The sequence below is a fragment of the Chlorocebus sabaeus genome, chromosome 23 (genome assembly GCF_047675955.1).
Source record: "Chlorocebus sabaeus isolate Y175 chromosome 23, mChlSab1.0.hap1, whole genome shotgun sequence".
NCBI classification, from domain to species: Eukaryota; Metazoa; Chordata; class Mammalia; order Primates; family Cercopithecidae; genus Chlorocebus; species Chlorocebus sabaeus.
Genome location: NC_132926.1, coordinates 63,223,209 through 63,246,540, shown reverse-complemented (window position 1 = coordinate 63,246,540; position 23,332 = coordinate 63,223,209). Strand labels below are relative to the sequence as shown.

At 37.7% G+C, this 23,332-nt stretch overlaps 1 long non-coding RNA gene across 1 annotated transcript in view; it reads right to left on the bottom strand.

Annotated features, from left to right (window-relative positions):
* Nucleotides 1-404: 404 nt before the first annotated feature.
* Nucleotides 405-23,332, bottom strand: part of LOC119627739 (uncharacterized) — a 104,137-nt gene continuing 81,209 nt past the window's right edge. Inside the window, exons 2-3 of the long non-coding RNA XR_012090703.1 lie at nt 1,581-1,674; nt 405-766 (exon numbers count right to left, since the gene is read on the bottom strand). This is a non-coding gene — a long non-coding RNA (uncharacterized lncRNA). The remainder of the gene's footprint in view (nt 767-1,580; nt 1,675-23,332) is intronic.

The window sequence follows — 23,332 nt, the reverse complement described above, 5'->3', positions numbered from 1 at the left end:
ATGCCCAGCTGATACTTTGATACATGCAAACCATATGTAATGACCCAGTCAGGGTAATCCCCTCAAATGATTTTTATGAGGTTAAACGAAACAGAAACTATGCAAGTTCCTGGAATTCATCTATGTACCTAGTGGGCATTTAATAAGTGCCTTTTTAATTCACTGATAAGTCTTTTGTCCAACTTTTCAAACACAGTCAGAATGAGCATTTGAAATAAATATCTACAGCTCTCAAGTGAATTAAAAAACACTAAGGCTTGCCTTCCTATCTCACTGCTCATCCAAAACAAGTAGGATTTGGTAAAAGCTGCAAAACACTCTACCTCTCCCTGTCACACATTGACACTGAGGACGGACAGCAAGCCTTCCTGCTATGACAAGTAGATAGAAAACAAAAACTTGGGGTAAAATGAACAGGTTGGTCAGTAATTGATTTTGCCGTCTGCATGTGGAAGCCATTTCTGCTATTTTATATGTTCCCACCATGACTGATGAAAGTTTTAGAACAAAAGCCTTCCAATGAGCTGTGAAGAGCTACCCCTTTTGTCTTTCCGGTATATCTTCTCCTTTTTATCATCCCTCCTTCCCATTCCCATGCCACATGCCAGTTATTGATAATAGTTAATAATAACAGGAGCTAATACCTGTTGAGAACTGCTCTGCACCAGGCACTGTTCTCAGCACTCTGTTTGTATTAACTCACTTATCTTCAGCATAATGCTACCATGCAGGTACTATTATCATCCCTGTTTCTTCTATGAGGAATCTGAAACACAGAAGAGTTAAACGACTTTCCCAAGGTTACACAGCTAGAAAGCAAGGAGACAAATCTAGTCAGTCAAGCTCCAGGGCACATAGTCTCTAACTCTTATCTATACTGCTCTGTGTAATTAATATAATGACTTGATCCACTATATAAAACTTGGCACGAGGAGATGAGCAACAGATAACCTTTCACTAATCTTATTAGCAGGACGAAGTTCAATCCTACAGCCTAACTCAAGGACTGCTCCTTCAGTAATGGTATTATAAATAGAGGAAAGGAACAATTGCTCTTCCACACTGACCCCTGGGTTGCCCTCCCTCAAGACACTATCTTTAGTAGGATCCAAAGCTCCTTGGATATGTTCTATTAATACCTGTGCCCTGTGTCTGGTGCACCATCTAGCCCATCTTAGGGCTTAATAAGGATTTGTTTAGTTGAACTGAAGAGGGCCTACCCAAATAGGCAGTTTCTACCTAATTCTAGTCTCCCAAGAATTTCTCTTCAGAAGAAACACACACACACACAACACACACACTCACTCACAATGATGAATTGTGAAAAATAAATGCTATTCCATCTAGCGTGAAGTGGTCTGGGTGTGGAGTTAATGCCTTAGGAAACGCTAACATCTAATCTTTAGGAATGAGTGGAGATTGATAAATGACATCCCTAATCCCTACCTAGGCTTTGAATCAATTAAGGAATAACACAAGAATAAGACAGGTGGAATTCAAAATACAGTATCACCATTTTACTGATTAAGCTGGTATTGGAGAATGTGATTTATATTTGTGAGTCAATGAGTTTTACATACCTGAACTTCACTCTTCAACAGATGCATATACACAGTTCTAGGAAGTGCTTCCCTCTGGTTGGAGAACTCAGGCTTTCTATAGGCAGGTCTGTGCCTAAAAAGAAAAGACAGATTGGAAGCCCATGCCCATTATCTCTTTCCAAACATACCAATGAAACTAAGTTACTCTTCCTCCCCTGTGGAAGAGTAAATGAAAAGATAGTAAAGGCCATAGAATTTTGGCCCTCTCCCTGCTAGTACTCTTGGGTGAATGAGAACCGAAAGTCATGAAGAGAAGGCTTTGGTATGACTGATAACAGCTAGTAAATTTCATCATTGAGTTGTCCACTTGGCTATCACAAATGATCTACATTCCTATTGCTCACTTACCTGTAGAATGTATATAGTTGCATTTAATATCAATAATTTTAAATGTTCAGTTTTAAGTTTGTGCTGCAAAGCCAGAACTAAGTATTCCATCAAGTTCAACTCTACTTCTTTTCGTGTCATACAGCCCTGACCCAGTCTTAAACTCCTTGAAAATACAGCTCCTTTTACTTCATGGCATTCCTTAGAATACAATGCATATGATAATTTATTTACAAATGTTTTTTCATCAATGCATGCATGAAGAAAAAATAATAAACAAAAAATAAATCTTGGCCGGGCGCGGTGGCTCAAGCCTGTAATCCCAGCACTTTGGGAGGCCGAGACGGGTGGATCACGAGGTCAGGAGATCGAGACCATCCTGGCTAACACGGTGAAACCCCGTCTCTACTAAAAAATACAAAAAACTAGCCGGGCGAGGTGGCGGGCGCCTGTAGTCCCAGCTACTCGGGAGGCTGAGGCAGGAGAATGGCGTGAACCCGGGAGGCGGAGCTTGCAGTGAGCCGAGATCCGGCCACTGCACTCCAGCCTGGGCGACAGAGCAAGACTCCGTCTCAAAAAAAATAAAAATAAAAAAAATAAATAAATAAATCTCATTGACTCTTCAACATGTAGTTCGAGGAGGAAGAAAATAGAGGAAGCCGCAACTTACAAATAGACGGTGTTCAACTTACTCATTGATATGTCAGTTTGGGGAGATAAGAAAAGATTTTCCTATAAAAGGTCTGAAAGGTAGATTTTTTGATACAAAAGCACACACACACACTCTCACAAAACACTAAAGTAAAATTTATCTAAGGTTCAGATAATAGCTCAGTGCATAAAGAATACTCTGAGCATTTCATTTTTGGACCTAATATAGGACACTAAATGTAAAGAATCAAGCCTTGGCGAGTGGATATGGGGAATAGCAGGGGAGGGGCAGCGTGCTGCAAGCCTGGAGACTGGAAGAGTAGTCCAGGGTTTTCACTTCTCCTCCTTCCTTCCACCCTTGCTACTTAGGTCAGCTTCCTGCTCCAAATCATGCCCAAGCCAATCACTAGAGGTCAGTAGGAAGCCAGAGAAGGGAGCGACTGGTGGGAGGAGAGAGTTCCCTCAAGAGAAAGAGAAGAAGGAAAGGGGAAGAACACACTGTTGTTCAGCAATGGGAAGGAGAGTTCCTGCAGCCAGGCTTGGCTAGGGAAGCCTTTCTTATGTGAGATGCATTCACCGAGCAAACAAGGCTGAAGTAAACCTTTTTGAATTGATCTGAATTCTAGCATGTTAAGATATTTAATGTAGTGACTAAAAACAGACTGGAGTGAGTCAGATCTCAGTTCCAAGGCCTCTACTTACCGCCTATGAGACCTGGGCAAATAATTTCACCTGTGCTTGGTGCACAGTGAACACTAAATATTTACTCCATGCCAGGCACAGCTCTAAGCACTTTACATGTATCATCTCATTTAGTTCTCAATAAAATATGCTTCAGAAACTAAGGCCCAGAGAAGCTAAATGTGGATGCTTATGCAGCCAAATCCCCCTTCTCTGAAAAACCTGCTGCCCCAGCAGCAGATGGAAACACAGCTGATGGACAGCCTTTGGTTCCCTACCCTCCAGAATACTTCAGCTGCAAAGTGCCCTTGTTCACAGTCACACCCCTTTCCACAGTGACCCAATTCCAGTGACTGATCAGTATCGGGGTAATTCCACTCAACTTGGAATAATTCTAAAGGGCCATTCTAGCTCCAGAGCCCCACTGCATGGCGACTCGACTAGTCCTTTACCCAATCTTGCTTTGTCCTCCCCTTCCCTTGGGTATTGGACCAAGGGCATTCCCAAATAAATTACCTGCAAACTAAACTCATCTCAGAGTCTGCTTTCTGGAAAATCCAACCTGGGACACCAACTAACTTTCCCAAGGACTCATAGTGAGGATACAGATGCAAGCAGAATGACATCAGAACCTCCTCTCCCAACTGCTATACTCAGCTGCCTCCCATGGTTAACCATTACTACTTCCTTACTCTAAGACACCTACCACAACCTATATACATCCTCTCTTACTTAGGCCTGGCTTTTCACTGGGAAGATGGCTCAAATAAAGATTTTGCCTCCAAACTGCCATGCAGAATTTTAAGTAAACAAGACAAAGCCATCTGCCTTCTGCCTGTAAGGAATAGATCTTATATTAATAGAATCTCTCCTAACTCCATCTCTCTCTCCTTTTTCGAAGTATTGTCAGTGGCATGCCAAGTCAATGGTACAGCAACAGGTTGAGATTTCCTGAGGCCCAGAACTGAAAATTAGAAGAAGAGAAACTCAGGAAGTCTGCAGAGCAAGCTCCCCTCTTTGGCTCTCCCAGCTGAAAACTATGCCTTTTTTTTTTTTTTTTTTTAAGAGAGAGGTTGTCCACCCAACCTATTATTTCAAAAACAAGCTACTTTCCTGAAAGATTATTTTCTACAATGCACAGGTTAAAACATTTTCCGAATTAGTATTTCCTTTCACTCTGTTAATATTCTCATTTTAAATAGTGGGCCCAGTTTCCACAATATAGAAGACCAAAATTGCCTAATGTTGATTTAAACAACTATGCTTTCCCAATATTCTCAATACCTTGGTTTTCCTGTTTCCGCTGGAAGCTTATAGCCACCTCTTCTACTATAACAGTATTTTATTTACAAACATGCCACACTGCCTAAAATAACCTAATTAGCAATCTAGAGCACCTGATTCTCAGAGCATTTTCTGACCCTCTAGTCTTCCAGCTGCACTGCTCTTAGTTGTCAATGTAAAGCTATATCCAAAAAACTGTGAAAGTATGAATGGAAACTGGTCTTGACCACAGAAAAAACAGTCACATTCACTCCATTTTCTGGTATGTGACTTAAAAAAAAAAAAAAAAAAGTTTTGCCTCTCATTAAAGAGTATACAGTTCCAAGTTCCATGGCTGCCAAGAGCCCCTGGATAATCCAACATGTCACCTTTCATGCCATTTCCTGGTGTGCTGGTAATCAGGATGGGGACTACTGCAAACCATCCTAGATCTGCTGCTGCTTTGTGGAGTAATGGTTTTCGGTCATCATACGTTGCATGTTCACTTTGCCTCTGATTGTTCTGGTCATGTCAGTGATGTAGCTTTGATGCAGAGATTGCATTGGAGTAAAGAGGAAAAAGTAGCAAAAATGAGGGAGAAGGATTAGCAGCTCAAAAGCTTTGAAAATCTTTATTTCATTGAAATGAAATCATGCCTTATCTACCTTCCTTAGACATTACTGATCACATTAATTCCAGATGAAAAGTAAGTCAGGGGGTGTCTTTTTTTTTTTTTTTTCTCTTCATGCTGGTGAAGTTTTTCTACAGGAAGTCTGTAAAGGAAAACTCTCTCTCCTAGTGCTCCTAGGCAAAGCATTGAAGTACAATCCCACTGAAATCAAAGTGACAGCTAGAAGGCATTCCTAATCATCAGCTCTCTGAGTTCTTTCAAGACTTGAATACAACTGTCAATTACCAAGTTCTCTTTGTAGGCCAGGCAAGTAACAATGAATTAGAGGTTTAAATCAAACTTGCCAAAAAGACATAGCTACCTTTTCACGATTGCAGTATCAAATGGCAGACCCAAGAACCAATGGTAATTTCCTAAGACATTAGGAAAACATCATCAAAGCAACTGTAAAAGAAATTATTAAAATGTATTTAATGCAAGATCACATGGCCACAGTTGCCATATTTTTCCAAACCCAAAATGAGCACATATCCAATACATAGTCTAACCATAACTCTTCAGTGAATGACTGTTGAATACTAGGCACCATTCTCAACACTGCCCATGCAAGTCCAAATCCAGTGGGGTGGTCAAATAATGAAGTAGTAAGCAAAACAAGTAAAGTCCCTGCTTTATGGAAGTTACATTCTAATAACAAATAGATATACAACACAATATTCCATAATAAATGCTATGAGAAAAATGATTATCATGGTCACATCTCTTTCATGCCCTTCACATTGAAATCACATCCAAATCATTGGAAAACAGTGTAAAGGGCTAACAATTGAACCAAAAAATGCTAAGAATTAAGAAATTCCACCATTCCTTTGGAAGGAGGGGTTAGGGGGAGCTGAAAGGCCTCATTCTCTGTGTAGTCATCTCTCACATCACTGATTGAAAGAAGGAGCTGCCTACACACCCAGTCCAGGATCCTTCAATGCCAAATCACATCTAAATCATTATAGACTAGAGAATCTATTCCACTTTTAATGTTTTACATGATGTATCAGTCATTTTCGCACTGCTGATAAACATATGGCAATTTACTTCAGACAGGGCAATTTACAAAAGAAAGAGTTTTTATAGTTCCATGTGGCTGGGGAAGCCTCACAATCATGGTGGAAGGCAAGGAGGAGCAAGTCCATCTTACACAGATGGCAGCAGGCAAAGACAGAATGAGAAAGACACAAAAGCAGAAACCACTGATAAAACCATCAGATCTCATGAGACTTATTCACTACCACGAGAACAGTATGGGAAAAATAGCCCCCATGATTCAATTATCTCCCACTGGGTCCCTCCCACAACACATGAGAATTATGGGAGTACAATTCAAGATGAGATGTGGGTGGGGACACAGCCAAACCATATTATTCTGCCCCAGCCCCTGCCAAATCTCACGTTCTCATGTTTCAAAACCAATCATGCCTTCCCGACAGTCCCCCAAAGTCTTAACTCATTTCAGCATTAACTCAAAAGTCTCATCTGAGACAAAGCAAGTCCCTTCCACCTACAGGCCTATAAAATCAAAAGCAAGCTAGTTATTTACTAGATACAATGATGGTACAGATATTGGATAAATACAACTATTCCAAATGGGAGAAATTGGCCAAAACAGAGGGACTACAGGACCCATGCAAGTCCAAATCCAGTGGGGCAGTCAAATCTTAAAGCTCTGAAATGATCTCCTTTGACTCCATGTCTCACATCCAGGTCATGCTGATGCAAAAGGTGGATTCCCATGGTCTTGGCAGGTGCACCCCTGTGGCTTTGCATGGTGCAGCCTCCCTTCCAGCTACTTTCATGGACTGGCATTCAGTGTCTGAGGCTTTTCCAGGTGCAAGGTGCAAGTTGTCAGTGGATTTACCATTCCTGGGTCTGAAGGACAGTGGCCCCCTTCCCACAGTTCCAATAGGTGGTGCCCCAGTAGGGACTCTGCATGGGGACTCTGACCCCACAATTCCCTTCTGCACTGCCCTAGCAGAGGTTCTCCATGAGAGCTCTGCCCCTGCAGCAAACTTCTGCCTGGGTATCCATACATTTCCATACATCTTCTGAAATCTAGGCACAGGCTCCCAAACCTCAATTCTTGACTTCTGTGCATCCACAGACTCAACACCACATGGAAGCTGCCAAGGCTCATGTCCTGAACCATCTGAAGCCATGCCCTGAGCTCTACATTGGCCCCTTTCAGCCAAGGCTGGAGCAGCTGGGATGCAGGGCACCAACTCCCTAGGCTGCACACAACTTGGGGACCCTGGGCCAGGCCCATGAAACTACCTTGTCCTCCTAAGCCTCCAAGCCTGTGATGAGAGGGGCTGCTGTGAAGACCTCTGACATGCCCTGGAGACATTTTCCCCATTGTCTTGGGGATTAACATTTGGGTCCTCATTACTTATGCAGATTTCTACAGCACACTTGGCTTCAATTTTTACTGAGAAAATGGGATTTTCTTTTCTATCACATTGTCAGGCTGCAAATTTTTCACACTTTTATGCTGTTTCCCTTTTAAAACTGAATGCTTTTTAACAGCACCCAAGTCACCTCTTGAATATGTTGCTGCTTAGAAATGTCTTCTGCAAGATACCCTAAATCATCTGTCTCAAGTTCAAGTTCCACCTATCTCTAGGGCAGGGGCAAAATGTCACCGGTCTCTTTGCTAAAACGTAACAAAGGTTGCCTTTGCTCCAGTTCCCAACAAATTCCTCATCTCCATTTGAGACCATCTCAGCCTGGACCTTATTATCCATATGGCTATCAGCATTTTAGGTAAAGCCATTCAACAAGTCTCTAGGAAGTTCCAAACTTTCCCACATTTTCCTGTCTTCTTCTGATCCCTCTAAACTATTCCAACCTCTTCCTGTTACCTAGTTCTAAAGTCACTTCCATATTTTTGGGTGTCTTTTCAGCAATACCCCACTCTCAGTACCAATTTACTGTATTAGTCCACTTTCACATTACTGATAAAGACATACCCTAGACTGGGCAATTTTAAATTAGACTTTTAGTTCCATGTGGCTGGGGAAGTCTAACCATCATGGCAGAAGGCAAGGAGGAGCAAGTCCCATCTTACATGGATGGCAGCAGGCAAAGAAAGAATGAGAAAGATGCAAAAGTGGAAACCCCTGATAAAACCATCAGATTTTGTGAGACTTACTCACTACCATGAGAACAGTATGGGGTAATTTCTCCCATGATTCAATTATCTCCCACTGTGTTCCTCCCACAACACATGGGAATTATGGGAGTACAATTCAAGATGAGATTTGGGTGGGGACACAGAGTCAGAACATACCACCTGGCATTACAAAGAGACTGGAACCCATTAGACAACAACAACAACAACAACAACAAAAACCCTTAATGAAATTATTTGGGCCCATGGAATGAATTGGAAACCAGAGAGAATAATGAGAAGAGTATTAAACAAGGAGAAAGAGAGCTTAGTCTTTTCCTCCCAAACTTTCAAAGCCAACAGTTATTTCTGTCATTGAAATGAGAAAAGAGTCACATGACTTTTAGAATGAGATCTTACTAAATAAAACATCATTGCTAAATATGGTCTTCAGGCAGCTAGAAGGAGGCAATAAGCAGGTATTCATATTTTTGCCACCTTAACATGTGATACTACTTGTCTGAATCCTCTTTTTAATATTCTCTCTCCTCCTTTCCTCTTGGCTGCTGTGGCTTGCACTCAAAGTAGAAGTAGGGTTAGCAGGCTGGAATACTGTCTTATTTAAATAGTTTAGTTACTGGAGATAATAAGCATGAAAAAAATGATTTTTTTCTCTCTTTCTGTATATACATTTTCCAAGGATCTTTATCCATTCTTATGGTTTTATCCATCATCAATGTCTAGCTCCAGATATCTGCTTCCAAGTACATTTGAAGATGCCATACTAGTATATGAAACTCAACAGGACCAGTACTGGGTTAATGTTGCTGGCTATGCCCTGCATTCTGCTCTCTTCATGTATCCTGTATCTCCATGAAGGACACCATTGTCATGTCTAAAACGACCCACCACCTAAAAGAAACTACAACACACAAACATGTACTAATCTACTATGTAACAATACTTGAAAACCACAAAAAAATGCTACTGGAAGAAATTTTAAAAGACAAAAATAAATTGAAAGACATCTCACCTTCTTAAATTGGAAGACTTAATATTGTTAAAATATCCATACTATCCAAAGCAATCTACAGATTCACTGCAATCCATGTCAAGGATGGTAGCCATAAAAAGATGAGAAGAGGGACAAATGGGAGGCCACATTATTAGAAAAGAACTTTGAAAAAACCTAAAAGTCTTGGAGACTTGATTGGATTACAGGAAATGAACAGGAGTGAAAAATGGCCACTGGACTTGATATGCAAGCCTTTCTGGTCCTTTTTTCTAAATATCTGAGTTTTGGAAAGGTTGAAGTGTGGGAAGGGATTAATGGAGTATATCTCTACATCTACTTCCACACATCTGTCCCTGTTTAAATTCATCCTCTTTAGCCATGCTATTTTTCTCTCTCATTAAAAATGACTTTGATTTCTGTTATCTTTCTCAACTCAGACAAACTGAAAACATAAAAATCAACTCTCTGTTCTAAGTGATTTATAAATATATTGAAATTTTTTATTCTCAGAATTGATGTGTTTAACATATACTTCCCTTCTCCCTGCTCCTTAAACTGGAACCAATCCGCATCAGTAACCATCCAATGAATTGTTCAATATTCAAGACTGCATCTTCTCCACATAGTAAGAAGAATGCCATAAAATAGAATATGGTCTTATGAGAAAATATACACCTCAGAATAATAAGGAACATACAGAGAGAACAAACTCCTCTTACCCTAATGGGGAAAGACGTATAAGATTGCATTGTGCTTCCAATAGACAAACTAGCAAGGCCTGTACAAGTGATTTTACATAAATAAGAAAGAGCTCTGCAAGTATTTTCCATATGTGCATTGAGCAATACGCCCCAAAGCAACCCTAACCAGGAAGAAAAAGTAGGAGGCTGTAACTAAGTGGAACTTGAGTCTCTGCTTTCATGTAGTTTATTTCTTGTAAGTGACCTCTGCCACTGTGGCTTTATGTGTGGGCACTCATCCTTTACAAGCAAATACAATTGTGAGGCATTTTCCTCTGTGTATAGTTAGATAATGAATTCTTCCTGTTGCAAAGTGACCTCAAGAGTCCAAAATCTCATTTCATTTCAATTTGTGCCAATGAAACGCTTGACAAATTGCTCTTTTTAGAGTCATGTATAAGTTTGGGTTGTAGGCCTAAGCATTTTTGCTCTTCTGACAAGGAAAAATCAGTAATTTTTGTAATATTTGCTCCCTATTCTTTGCAGTGCCAGTGATTACAGGAAAGGCTGAGTAGTATTAGCATTGAATATTTCTCCCCAATTCATTCATTTTGAGGACAATTACTGAAAAATCACAAAGTACTTAAGAGATGAAATCAGCAAATGGAGAATAAATGTTACATTTAAATATATAAGCACACAAAGATGCATACCCAGGAAATATATTGTTTCAAGAGTATTCTTGGAATATTATCTCTTCCTTATTCTCCAATACAGATAACTTCATATTTCTAGTCAGAGTTTTGGTTATGTGAGAGATCTAAAGAGAACAATTTTCTACTTGTGCTCTTGGCAAATGCTGAAGCTCTCCTGCTGGAATTCTGTCATCTTTTTTCTGAACTCAGATGATAAACCAAATTTGCACATTGTTGATCTAAAGCCCAAGTCTTTAACCTGAGCATAATGAAATCACATTAGGAGACATGCCTGTCCAAACACCACAGTAACGGTGCCAGTGCTGCTTGGAATAGCTGCCATTTGGTCATCTCTTCTCAGCCCCAAATTATGTGAGTGTTACCTGTTCCCATTTCAAATTATCCTATAATTGCCTTTTATATTGTAGGGTTATATCAGCCATATCAACTATACCAACTGGCACCCAGACATCAGGAATATGGAACTGGCTATCCCTCTTTGCTCACCTCATATGCTCTGATCAATTCTTACAGAATTGTCTAAGGAAATATAAGTTTGCCTTAAACCCAGAAATTGACTAAAAGGGTCCTCTAATACATTCTTTAACATGAAGTACTTCTCAAAGTCACAAAACTTTATCTCCAAGTTATTTGATTTTAAAAAATACTCGCATAATAAATAAAATAAAATATACCTGTATAATTTGCTACTCATTTACAAGGGACAAATATCAAAATTACACAATGATCATCACACATTATATTGGAGATTTTTGTCTAGTTATTTGAAAATTAAAAGCTACTTTCAAGCTTCCCAAAATTGACTTGGAAAATTATCATGCATCCGCCTTAGCTGTTTGTGAATTCCTTCTATGTTAGTTTCTAAGTCAAACACTATTGCTGCTTATTCTGTTTTCTTAATAAAAGATTGTTTGAAAATCAGCTTGTAAAATAACTATAATGTTTAAAGATGTAAAAGTGGACACTTAAAATATGAGAGAAAGTTACTATAAAATAAATGAAGACAATCTGAAGAAAACAAAACTAAGAAATGAAAAATAATAATTAAAAACTTCAAATCTATACATGGGATTAAGGACATATTAGACACAGCTGAAGAGAAGATTTGCAAGCTAGAAGATAGATATGAAGAGATTATCCAAATTTTTATAGGTATTGCATTGAATCTGTTGATTGCTTTGTGTAGTATAAACATTTTAGCAATTAAAAGAATTGGAAGAATTAATATTGTTAATATGTCCCAAAATGATCTACAGAATAACTTCCAATTCATGAACATGGGATATCTTTCCATTTATGTCTTCTTTAATAGCAGAAATAGACAAAATAATAAAAAAAAAGTTTAAAAGTATAAGGGATAGATTGATGAAATTTAGCATAATCTATTAAGATATCAGCTAGGAAAGAGAGGAAGAATAAGAGAGATAAAATATACAAGGAGAGAATGGTTGAGAATCTCCCAGATTTGAAGTCAGACAATACATCCCAGGTTCAGGAATTCTATTGAATTACCAGAAAAATAAGAATTGTTTTACTCCACATTTAGATACATCATAGGGAAACTTGGGGACTGCAAAGAGAAAGAATGTATAAAATTGAGCCAGAGAGGAAATACAGATTACTTACAAGGGACCTACTATTAAACTGATAGCAAACTCTTCAATACCAACAATAGAAAACAGAAGACAATGAAGCAATATCTTTAAAATTCTATGAGAATAGAACCACAAACTAAAATTATGTGCCTTATTTAAAACTCCTTTGAAATAATTACAGGCAAAATATAGATATTTTAGACAAACAAAAACTGAGTTTGCCTATATATACACTTTTGAAAGGAAATCCTAAAGGATGTACTTGAGGCAGAAAGAAAAACCAATGCCAATAGGAAGGTCTGAAATGTAAAATGAAATAGTTCAAAAAGCACATGGCATATATGTGGGCAAATCTAAACAATTGTATAAAACAATAGTATTGTCTAAACTGAAAGTTTAAAAGAAGAAGAGACTAAAATACCATTCAACAATGGAGTATGAATCATATGGGAGATAAGCAAAATTAAAGCATCCTTGGATTAATTTATTGTTCTAGAGAAGAGTAGACACTCATTTTAGACAATGCTATGCATCCATATTTAGGTTAACCTCTACAAAAATAGAATGATATTCAAGCTAGAGTATGAAGAAGAAAAATGAAAGAAGAAAAAGGATGATCACCCCAAAAGAAGATAAGAAAGGAAAAAAAAAAGAAATACAGAAAAGGATAACTTTTCTAGGATAACTAGAAAGCACAAAACAAATTAATAGAAATGAAACCAGGACATCTATTATCACAAAGTTTTCACACAGAGTATATTCTCAGACCATGATGCCATTATGTTAGATGTTAATAACTGAGTGATAAATAGAATAAAATGCATAGGTTTGAAATTTTTAAAATATACTTTTGAATAACACATAAGTTAAAAATAAATCATAAAAGCTTAAATTTCTACATATTAAATTATTGCATAAAGTATTATGATATAGCTATATGTTACTTAGAAATAATTATATAGCTTTAAGAACTTTTATTAGAAAAAACGAAAAGCTCAAAATTAATTCAGCATTTGACTTGAGAATTTGGTTAAAAGAAAATCTCCAACTACACTCCAAAATATAAATAGAACTTAAATAGATGAGAAATTAATGAAATAGAAAACACAAAACCAATTTATATAAAAAAGAAAAAGTCAAAAATAGTCAAGATGCTCCTAAAAAAGAAGAACAAGGTAGATGGACACCTTATCGGAGAGGAATAGGTACCAAAAGAAGGAAAATATAATCTTGACAATGGATGGATTTCTCTAAACGCACACACACACACACACAAAACCACAAGTCATAAAGGAAAAGTTCAACATATTTGACTAAATTGAATAGAGAAATTAAGAACTTCTATTATCAGAAAGATAACATAGACAGGTAAAAGGACAATCTACAAACTGAAAGAAAATTTGTAACACATAGAACTGTCAAAGGATTCATATTTAGAATACACAGAGAACTCTTATACATCAACTAGAATATACAAAACAAAAGTGGTAAAATAGGCCAAGCCAGGAACAGTACCTTTATAGAAAAGGAAATACAAGCATCTGAAAACATGTTCAACCTGAACGTCATTAAATAAAAATTAGACCCACATAATAATATTATTTTAGGCCCATCAGACAGGCAAAAATAAAAAAAAAATTCTAGAAATGCCGAAAGTTAGCAAGGAAGTAAAGCAATAAATATTTATATATTAGTGGGAGTGTAAATTTTTGCAATTGCTTTGGGAAACAATTTGGCATTGTTTAAAGTGATGAATGATCTGGTTCTGCATTGCCAGCCAGCAGAGTTGAAGTCCCTGCTTCCAAAAATGGGAAATCACATATTTTTTATGTGTGTGTGTGTGTGTGTGTATAATAATCTAGCAATTACTACTACATATCTGTATACAGTTTACTCCTAGCTAGTTATGGCAAAAGACCTGTAGAGTAATTCATTATAACATTATTTGTAATAAAGAAAATAAAGAAATGGCTTCAATATCCATCACCAGCAGATGTGAAGACAAATTGTAGAATTTTTAATCAATGAAACACTATACAGAAATAGAAAATAACTAACTATAGGTAGCCTCATAAACACAGATAAATCTCAAAACACTAGTAAATTCAGGAAAACTGTAAGTCAAGAGGACTACATATAGTATAAAGACTTACACAGTTCAGGCCCAGGCACGGTGGCTCACACCTGTAATCCCAGCACTTTGGGAGGCGGAGGCAGGCAGATCATGAAGTCAGGAGATCGAGACCATCCTGGCCAACATGGTGAAACTCTGTCTCTACTAAAAATACAAAAATTAGCTGGGCATGGTGGCGCATGTCTGTAATCCCAGCTACTTGGGAGACTGAGGCAGGAAAATTGCTTGAACTGGGAGTTGGAAGTTGCAGTGAGCCAAGATTGCAAAACTGCACTCCAGCCTGGTGCCAGAGTGAAACTCCATCAAAAAAAAAGAAAAAAAAAAAATGACTTACACATTTCAAAACCTGCAAAACCGAACAAACTTTTACATACTCAAACAAACCAAAATAATAATAAACACAAATTTAAGCATAATGGTTACCGTTGAGAGACCAAAGAAAGGGAGATGGGCTCTTAGAAGGGCTTTAAAGGTACTGGAAACTTTCTATATTTCCTGGGTAGGGAAGTAGCCAGAGCAGAATGGCAGAATAGGACTCTTCCGTTATCATTTCTTCATAGAAACATAAATTTCAACAAATATTCATACACAAAAATACCTTCACAGTTGCTAAGGAAACCAAGTAAGACTTTGCAGTACCTGGTTATAGCAAAATAATAAGAAAGATGCATTGAAAAGGGGAGAGGGGACACTTTTACATAACCACATCACCCTTCTCCCAACTCAACACTGGGAGAGATATTGTCTAGCTGTGGAAAAGAGAGGGAAGTGAGGGTAAGATTTTACCTTGGGCCATAACAAGAGGTCAACCACAGTAAGACCCAGCACCAAGCAGACCCTCATGACCCCCGACTCCAGTCTGGTACCTGCAAACCAAGCCTCCAGACCTGTCCCAGTGCCAGGTGGTAACCTATAACCCCAGTGAGGTGGGTTCATTCTCCAGTCCACATACCCACTGACCAATTAGAGCAGCACTGGGCTTCAGGCAACCCTCAGTGGCAGGTAGGCCCCAGTGTCCACAGGCTTCAGGAACACCCTAGTGCTATGCCAGCCTCCTCAGCCATGGACTTTGGACATGCCCTAGCTCCCTCCACACCAGCCTCAGCAACCACAAGATTCCAGCCTCATCAGCCACAGTGGTCCTGGGCTTAGGGACCACACCATAATTAAGGAAACATGGCATACCCAAATGAACAAAATAAAGTGCCAGGGATTGTCCCTAAAAATGGAGTTATGTAAACTACCTGACAAAAAATTTAAAATAACTGTTTTAGGGAAGTTCAGCAAACTTCAATAAAATACAGAGAAACAATTCAAGAAAATGAGAAAAAAATTTAATGACCAGAATGAGAAATTTCACAAAGATATGAAATAATGAAAACCAAACATAAATACTGGAGGTGAAAAATACAATGAAAGATATAAAAATGCAATAAACAGTATCAAGAGCAGAATTGATCAAGCAAAAGGAAAAATATGCAAACTCAAAGGTGAATTATTTTAAAATATACAGTCAAAGGGAAAAAAATAAAGCATAAAAAGAAATGAAGGAATCTTACAGAATTTATGGCATAACATCAAAAGAGCACTTTTATTTTATTTTATGCTTAGTTTTATCAGCTTTATTGAAAAACAATTTACATACAATAAAATCCACTAATTTTAATACACATTTCTATGAGCTTTAAGAAATGTATGCATTCATGTAAACACCAGCACAATTAAGATAGAGAACAGGCTGGGCATGGTGGCTCACACTTATAATCCCAGAACTTTGGGAGGCTGAGATGGGTGAATTGCTTGAGCCCAGAGGTTCAAGACAAGCCTGGTCAAAATGGCAAGACCCTGTCTTTGCAAAAAATTTAAAAATTAGCCAGGCATGGTGGCATGTGCCTGTGGTCCTAGCTCTGTGGGAGGCTGAGGTAGGAGGATCATCTGAGCCTGGGAAGTAGAGGCTGCAGTGAGCTGTGATCACACCCCTGTATGCCAGCCTGGGTGACAGAGCAAGACCCTGTCTAAAAAGTAAAAAATAAAAAATAAAAATAAAAAAAGGCGGTGGGGGGAGAGAGAGAAAAAAATTTCTATCACTTTGAAAAGTTTGTTCATGCTTTGTTTTTAGGTCAATCCCCTTTCCCATCCTTGGGCCCTAACAACCACTGGTCAGTTTCAGTAATTAGAGTTTTCCCTTTTCTAGAATTTTGCTTAGCATAATGCAAAAAAGCACATTTTCAAGTCACAGGAGTCAAGATGGAGAAGATAAAAATACAGGCATGGAAAGCTTATTTAAAGAAATAATAGAATAAAACTTTACAAACCTGGAGAAAAATATAAATATCCAAGTATATAAAGGTCAAAAGTCTCTAATCAGATCCAATTAAAACAGGGCTACCTCAAGACATATTATAATCAAACTTTCAAAAATCAAAGATACAGAGAGGATCCTGAAAGCAGCAAGAGAAAAGAAGCGTTCCCTTATAATAGAATAGAAGGGAATTCCTATTGCAGTGAGCTGAGACCACGCCACTGCACTCCAGCCTGGGTGACACAGCGAGACTCTGTCTCAAAGGAAAAAAAAAGAATATAAGGGAATTCCAATATTCCCTGGCAACAGACTTCTCAACAGAAACTTGACAGTCTGGGAGAGACTAGTATGATATATTCAAAGTGTTGAAGGAAAAAATCTCTCCTCCACTACACAGTACCCAACAGTACACAACAAAGCTGTACTTCAGAAAATGGAAGAGAGATAAAGACTTCCTTAGAGAAACAAAAGCTAAGGAAGTTCATCACCAACAGAAATGTCTTACAAGAAATGCTAAAGGTAGTTAGCTCTTCAAGGTAAAAGAAAAGAATGCCAATGAGTAATACAAAAACATCTGAAAAGTATAAAACTCACTGGTAAAAGTAGGAAAAATGTAAGAAAAGGTAAGAAAACTTTCTTACTGTTAAGAAAAAGTGAGATAGGTTATATATTAGATCACAAGATAACTCTTCACAATTTTTAAAAGACTGAAATGATATCAAGTATCTTTTCTGACCACAATAGTATGAAACTAGAAGTCTGAAACAGGAAGAATTTCAGAAAATTTACAAATACATGGAAATTAACATGTTCCTGAATAACCATGGATCAAGAAATTAAAAGAAAAATTTAAAAATGTCTTAAGAGAAAAAATGGAAACACAATACACCAAAACTTATGAGATGCAACAAAAACAGAGGAAAGTTTATAGCAATAAATACCTATATAAAAAAGAAAAATCTCAAACATGTTGCACCTCAAGAAACTAGAAAAATAAGAACACATTAGGCTCAAAAGCTAAGAGCCCTCACAGAGTCAATTTAACCCCACTGCCACCTCCACCAGAACAGGTATTGGTATCCATGGATGAGAGACCCATAGATAGTTCATACCACAGGACTCTGTGCAGACAACCCCCAGCACCAGCCCAGACTTGCTGGGTGGCTAGACCCAGAAGAGAGATAACAATCACTGCAGCTCAGCTCTCAGGAAGCCATATCCATAGGAGAAGGGGGAGAGTACTACATCAAGGGAACATCACATGAGACAAAATAACCTGAACAACAGCCTTCAGCCTTAGACCTTCTCTCTGATGGAGCCTACCCAAATGAGAAGGAACCAGAAAACCAACTGTGGTAGTATGACAAAACAAGGCTTTCTAACACCCCCCAAAAATCACACTAGCTCACCAGCAATGGATTCAACGAAGAAGAAATCCCTGATTTACCTGAAAAAGAATTCAGGTTAGTTATTAAGCTAAGCAGGGAGGCACCAGGGGAAGGCAAAGTGCAACACAAGGAAGTCCAAAAAAAAAAAGAGAGAGAGAGAGAGAGATAGCATAATGAAAAAACAATCAAAATTTCAGGAAACATTGGACACACTTACAGAAATGCAAAATCCTCTGGAAAGCCTCAGCAATAGAACTAAACAAGTAGAAGAAAGAAATTCAGAGCTTAAAGACAAGGTTTTCAAATTAACCCAATTCAACAAAGACAATGAAAAAAGAATAAGAAAATGTGAACAGAGCTTTCAAATCTGGGATTATGTTAAACAACCAAACCTAAGAATAATCGGCACTCTGGAGGAAGAAGAGATATCTAAAAGTTTGGAAAACATATTTAGGGGAATAATTGAGGAAAACATCCCTAGCCTTGCTAGAGACCTAGACATCCAAGTACAAGAAGCACAAAGAATACCTGGGAAATTCATCACAAAAAGATCATAGCCTACGCACATTGTCATCAGGTTATCTAAAGTTAAGACGAAGGAAAGAATCTTAAGAGCTGTAAAACAAAAGCACCAGGTAACCTATAAAGGAAAACCTGTCAGATTAACAGCAGATTTCTCAACAGAAATCCCACAAGCTAGAAGGGACTGGGGCCCTATCTTCAGCCTCCTCAAACAAAACAACTATCAGCCAAGAATTTTGTATCTAGTGAAACTAAGCATCATATATGAAGGAAAGATACAGTCGTTTTCAGACAAACAAATGCTGAGAGAATTCGCTACTACCAAGCCACCACTACAAAAACTTCTAAAGGGGGCTCTAAATCTTGAAACAGATCCTGGAAACACATCAAAACATAACCTCTTTAAAGCATACATCTCATAGGACCTTAAAAATTGCAATTTAAAAAGCAATAACAAAAAACCAAAGTACACAGGCAACAAATAGCATGAGGAATGGAATGGTACCTCATATCTCAATACTAATATGGAATGTAAATGGCCTAAATGTTCCACTTAAAAGATACAGAACTGCAGAATGGATAAGAACTCACCAACGAACTAGCTGCTGCCTTCAAGAGACTCACCTAACACAAAAGGACTCACATACACTTTAAGGGGTGGAAAAGGGCATTTCATGCAAAAATGCAAGCAGGGATAGCTATTTTTATATCAAACAAAACACTTTAAAGCAACAGCAGTTAAAAAAAGACAAAAAGGGACATTATATACTGGTAAAAGACCTTGTCCAACAGGAAAACATCACAATCCTAAATATGCACTTAACACTGGAGCTCCCAAATTTAAAAAACAATTACTAATAGACCTAAGAAATGAGATGGACAGCAATGCGATATTAGTGGGAGACTTCAATACTCCACTGACAGCACTAGACAGGTTATCAAGACAGAAAGTCAACAAAGAAATAACGGATTTAAGCTATATCTTGGAACAAATGCACTCAACAGACATATACAGAATGTTTTACCCAAGAACCGCAGAACACACATGCTATGCAACAGCACATGGAACTTTCTTCAAGGTAGACCATATGATAGGTCAAAAAATGAGCCTCAATAAATTTTGGAAAATTGAAATTATACCAAGCACTCTCTCAAACCACATTAGAATAAAACTGGAAATCAATTCCTAAAGGAACCTTCAAAACCATGCAAACACATGGAAATTAAATAACTTGTTCTAGAATGAGCATTGGATCAAAAACAAAATCAAGATGGAAATTTAAAAATCCTTCAAACTGAATGACAATAGGGACACAACTTAGCAAAACCTCTGGGATACAGCAAAGGCGGTGCTAAAAGGACAGTTCATAGCCCTAAACATCTACATCAAAAAGACTGAAAGAGCACAAACTGACATTCTAAGGTCACATCTCAAGGAACTAGAGAAACAAAAACAAACCAAACCCAAATGCAGCAGAAGAAAGGAATTAACCAAGATCAGAGCAGAACTGAATGAAATTGAAACAAGAAAAATACAAAAGATAAATGAAACAAAAAGCTGAATCTTTGAAAAGATAAATAAAATTGATAGACCATTAGCAAGATTAACCAAGAAGAGAATAGAGAAAATCCAAACAACTTCAGTAAGAAACAAACTGGCAGGTATTAAAACTGACACCACAGAAACACAAAAGATCATTCAAGGCTACTATGAACACCTTTATGCACATAAACTAGAAAACCTCGAAGAGATGGATAAATTCCTGGAAAAATACAACTCTTCTAGCTTAAATCGGGAAGAATTAGATACACTGAACAGACTGAGAATAAGTAGTGAAATTGAAATGGTAATTTAAAAATTACCAACAAAAAAAAATCCAAACCACGACAGAGTCATAGCAGAATTCTAGTAGACATTCAAAGAAAAATTGGTACCAATCCTTTTGACACTATTCCACAAGACAGAGAAAGGGGGAACCCTCCCTAATCATTCTGTGAAGCCAGCATCACCCTAATACCAAAACCAGGAAAGGACAAAACTGCAAAAGAAAACTGCAGACTAATATCCTTGATAAACATAGATGCTGAAATACTTAACAAAACACTAGCTAACCAAATCCAGCAACATATCAAAAAGATAATCCACCATGATCAAGTGGGTTTCATACCAGGGATGCAGGGATGGTTTTACATACACAAGTCAATAAATGTGATACACTACATAAACAGAGTTACAAACAAAAATCACATGATCATCTCAATAGATGCAGAAAAAGCATTTGACAAAAGCTAGCATCCATTTATGATTAAGACTCTCAGCAAAATCGGCATACAAGGGACATACCTCAATGTAATAAAAGCCATCTATGAAAAACCCACAGCCAACATAATACTGAATGCAGAAAAGTTGAAAGCATTTCCTCTAAGAACTGGAACAACACAAAGATGCCCACTCTCACCACTCCTTTTCAACATAGTACTGGAAGTCCCAGCCAGAGCAATCAGACAGGAGAAAGAAATAAACGGCATCCAAATCAGTAAAGAGGAAGTCAAACTGTCACTGATTGCTCACTGTATGATCATTTTCCTTGAAAACCCTAAAGACTCCTCCACAAAGCTGCTAGAACTGATAAAAAAAAAATAAGCAAAATTTCTGGATACAATATTAATGTACACAAATCAGTAGCTCTTCTACACACGTACAGACCAAGCTGAGAATCAAATCAAGAACTCAATTCCTTTTACAATAAGAGCAAAAAATAACATAAAATACTTAGGAATATACCTAAACAGGAGGCAAAAGACCTCCACAAGTAAAACTACAAAACACCGCTGAAAGAAATTATAGATGACACAAACAAATGGAAACACAACCCATGCTCATGGATGAGTAGAATCAATATTGTAAAAATGATCATACTTCCAAAAGCAATCTACAAATTCAACACAATCCCCATCAAAATACCACCAACATTCTTCACAGAGTTAGAAAAAACAATTCTAAAATTCATATAGAACCAAAAAAGAGCCCACATAGCCAATGCAAGCCTAAGCAAAACAACAAATCTGGAGACATCACACTACATGATTTCAAACTATACTATAAGGCCATAGTCACCAAAACAGCATGGTATTGGTGTAAAAATAGGCACATAGACCAGTGGAACAGAATAAAGAACCCAGAAATAAGCCCAAATACTTACAGCCAACTGATCTTCAACAATGCAAACAAAAACATAAAGTGGGGAAAGGACACCCTTTTCAACAAATGGTGCTGGAATAATTGGCTAGTCAAATGTAGGAGAATGAAACTGGATCCTCATCTCTCACCTTATACAAAAATCAACTCGAGAAGGGTTAAGGACTGAAATCTAAGACCTAAAACTATAAAAATTCTAGAAGGTAACCTCTGAAAAACCCTTCCAGACATTGACTTAAGCAAGGATTTCATAACCAAGAACCCAAAAGTAAATACAATAAAAACAAAGATAAATAGCTGGGATTTAATTCAACTATAGGGCTTTTGCACAGCAAAAGGAACAGTCAGCAGAGGAAACAGTCAACCCACAGAGTGGGAAAAAATCTTCACAGTCTATACATCCAACAAAGAACTAATATCCAGAATCTACAATAAAACTCAAACAAATCATCAAGAAAAAAAAAAAAAATCCCATCAAATCATGGGCTAAGGAGATGAATGCACAATTCTCAAAAGAAGATATATAAATGGCCAACGAACATATGAAAAACTGCTGCACATCACTAATGATCAGGGAAATGCAAATCAAAATCACAATGTGACACCACCTTACTCCTGCAAAAAAATGGCCATAATCAAAAAAACAAAAAACAGTAGATGTTGGTGTAGATGTGGTGATCAAGGAACACTTCTACACTGCTGATAGGAATGTAAACTAGTACAGCCACTGTGGAAAACAATGTAAATATTCCTTAAAGAACTAAAAGTAGAACTACCCATTTTATCCAGCAATCCTGCTACTGGTTATCTACTAAGAGGAAAAGAAATCATTATAGAAAGAAATATTTGCACACACATGTTTATAGTAGCACAATTTGCAAGTGCAAAATCATGGAACCAACCCAAATGTCCATCAATCAAAGAGTCGATAAAGAAACTGTGGTATATCTATATCTATATCTATATCTATATCTATATCTATATCTATCTATGATGGAATACTACTCAGCCATAAAAAGGGTGAATTAAAGGCATTTGCAGCAACCTGGATGAGATTGGAGACTATTATTCTAAGTGAAGGAATGGAAAACCAAACATTGTATGTTCTCACTGATACGTGGGAGCTAAGCTCTGAGGATGCAAAGGCATAAGAATGATACAATGAACTTTGGGGACTTGGGGGGAAAGGGAGGAGGGGCATGAGAGATAAAGACTACAAATAGGGTGCAGTGTTTATTGCTTGGGTGATGGGTGCACCAAAATCTCACAAATCAACACTACAGAACTTACTCATGTAAACAAACACTACCTGTACCCCAATAACCTACAGAAAAATGTTCTTAAAATTTTTTAAAATGTGAGGCTGGGTGCCATGGCTTATGCCTATAATCCCAGTACTTTGGGAGGCTGAGGCGGGCAGATCACTTGAGGTCAGGAGTTTGAGACCCATCTGGCCCAAATGGCAAAACC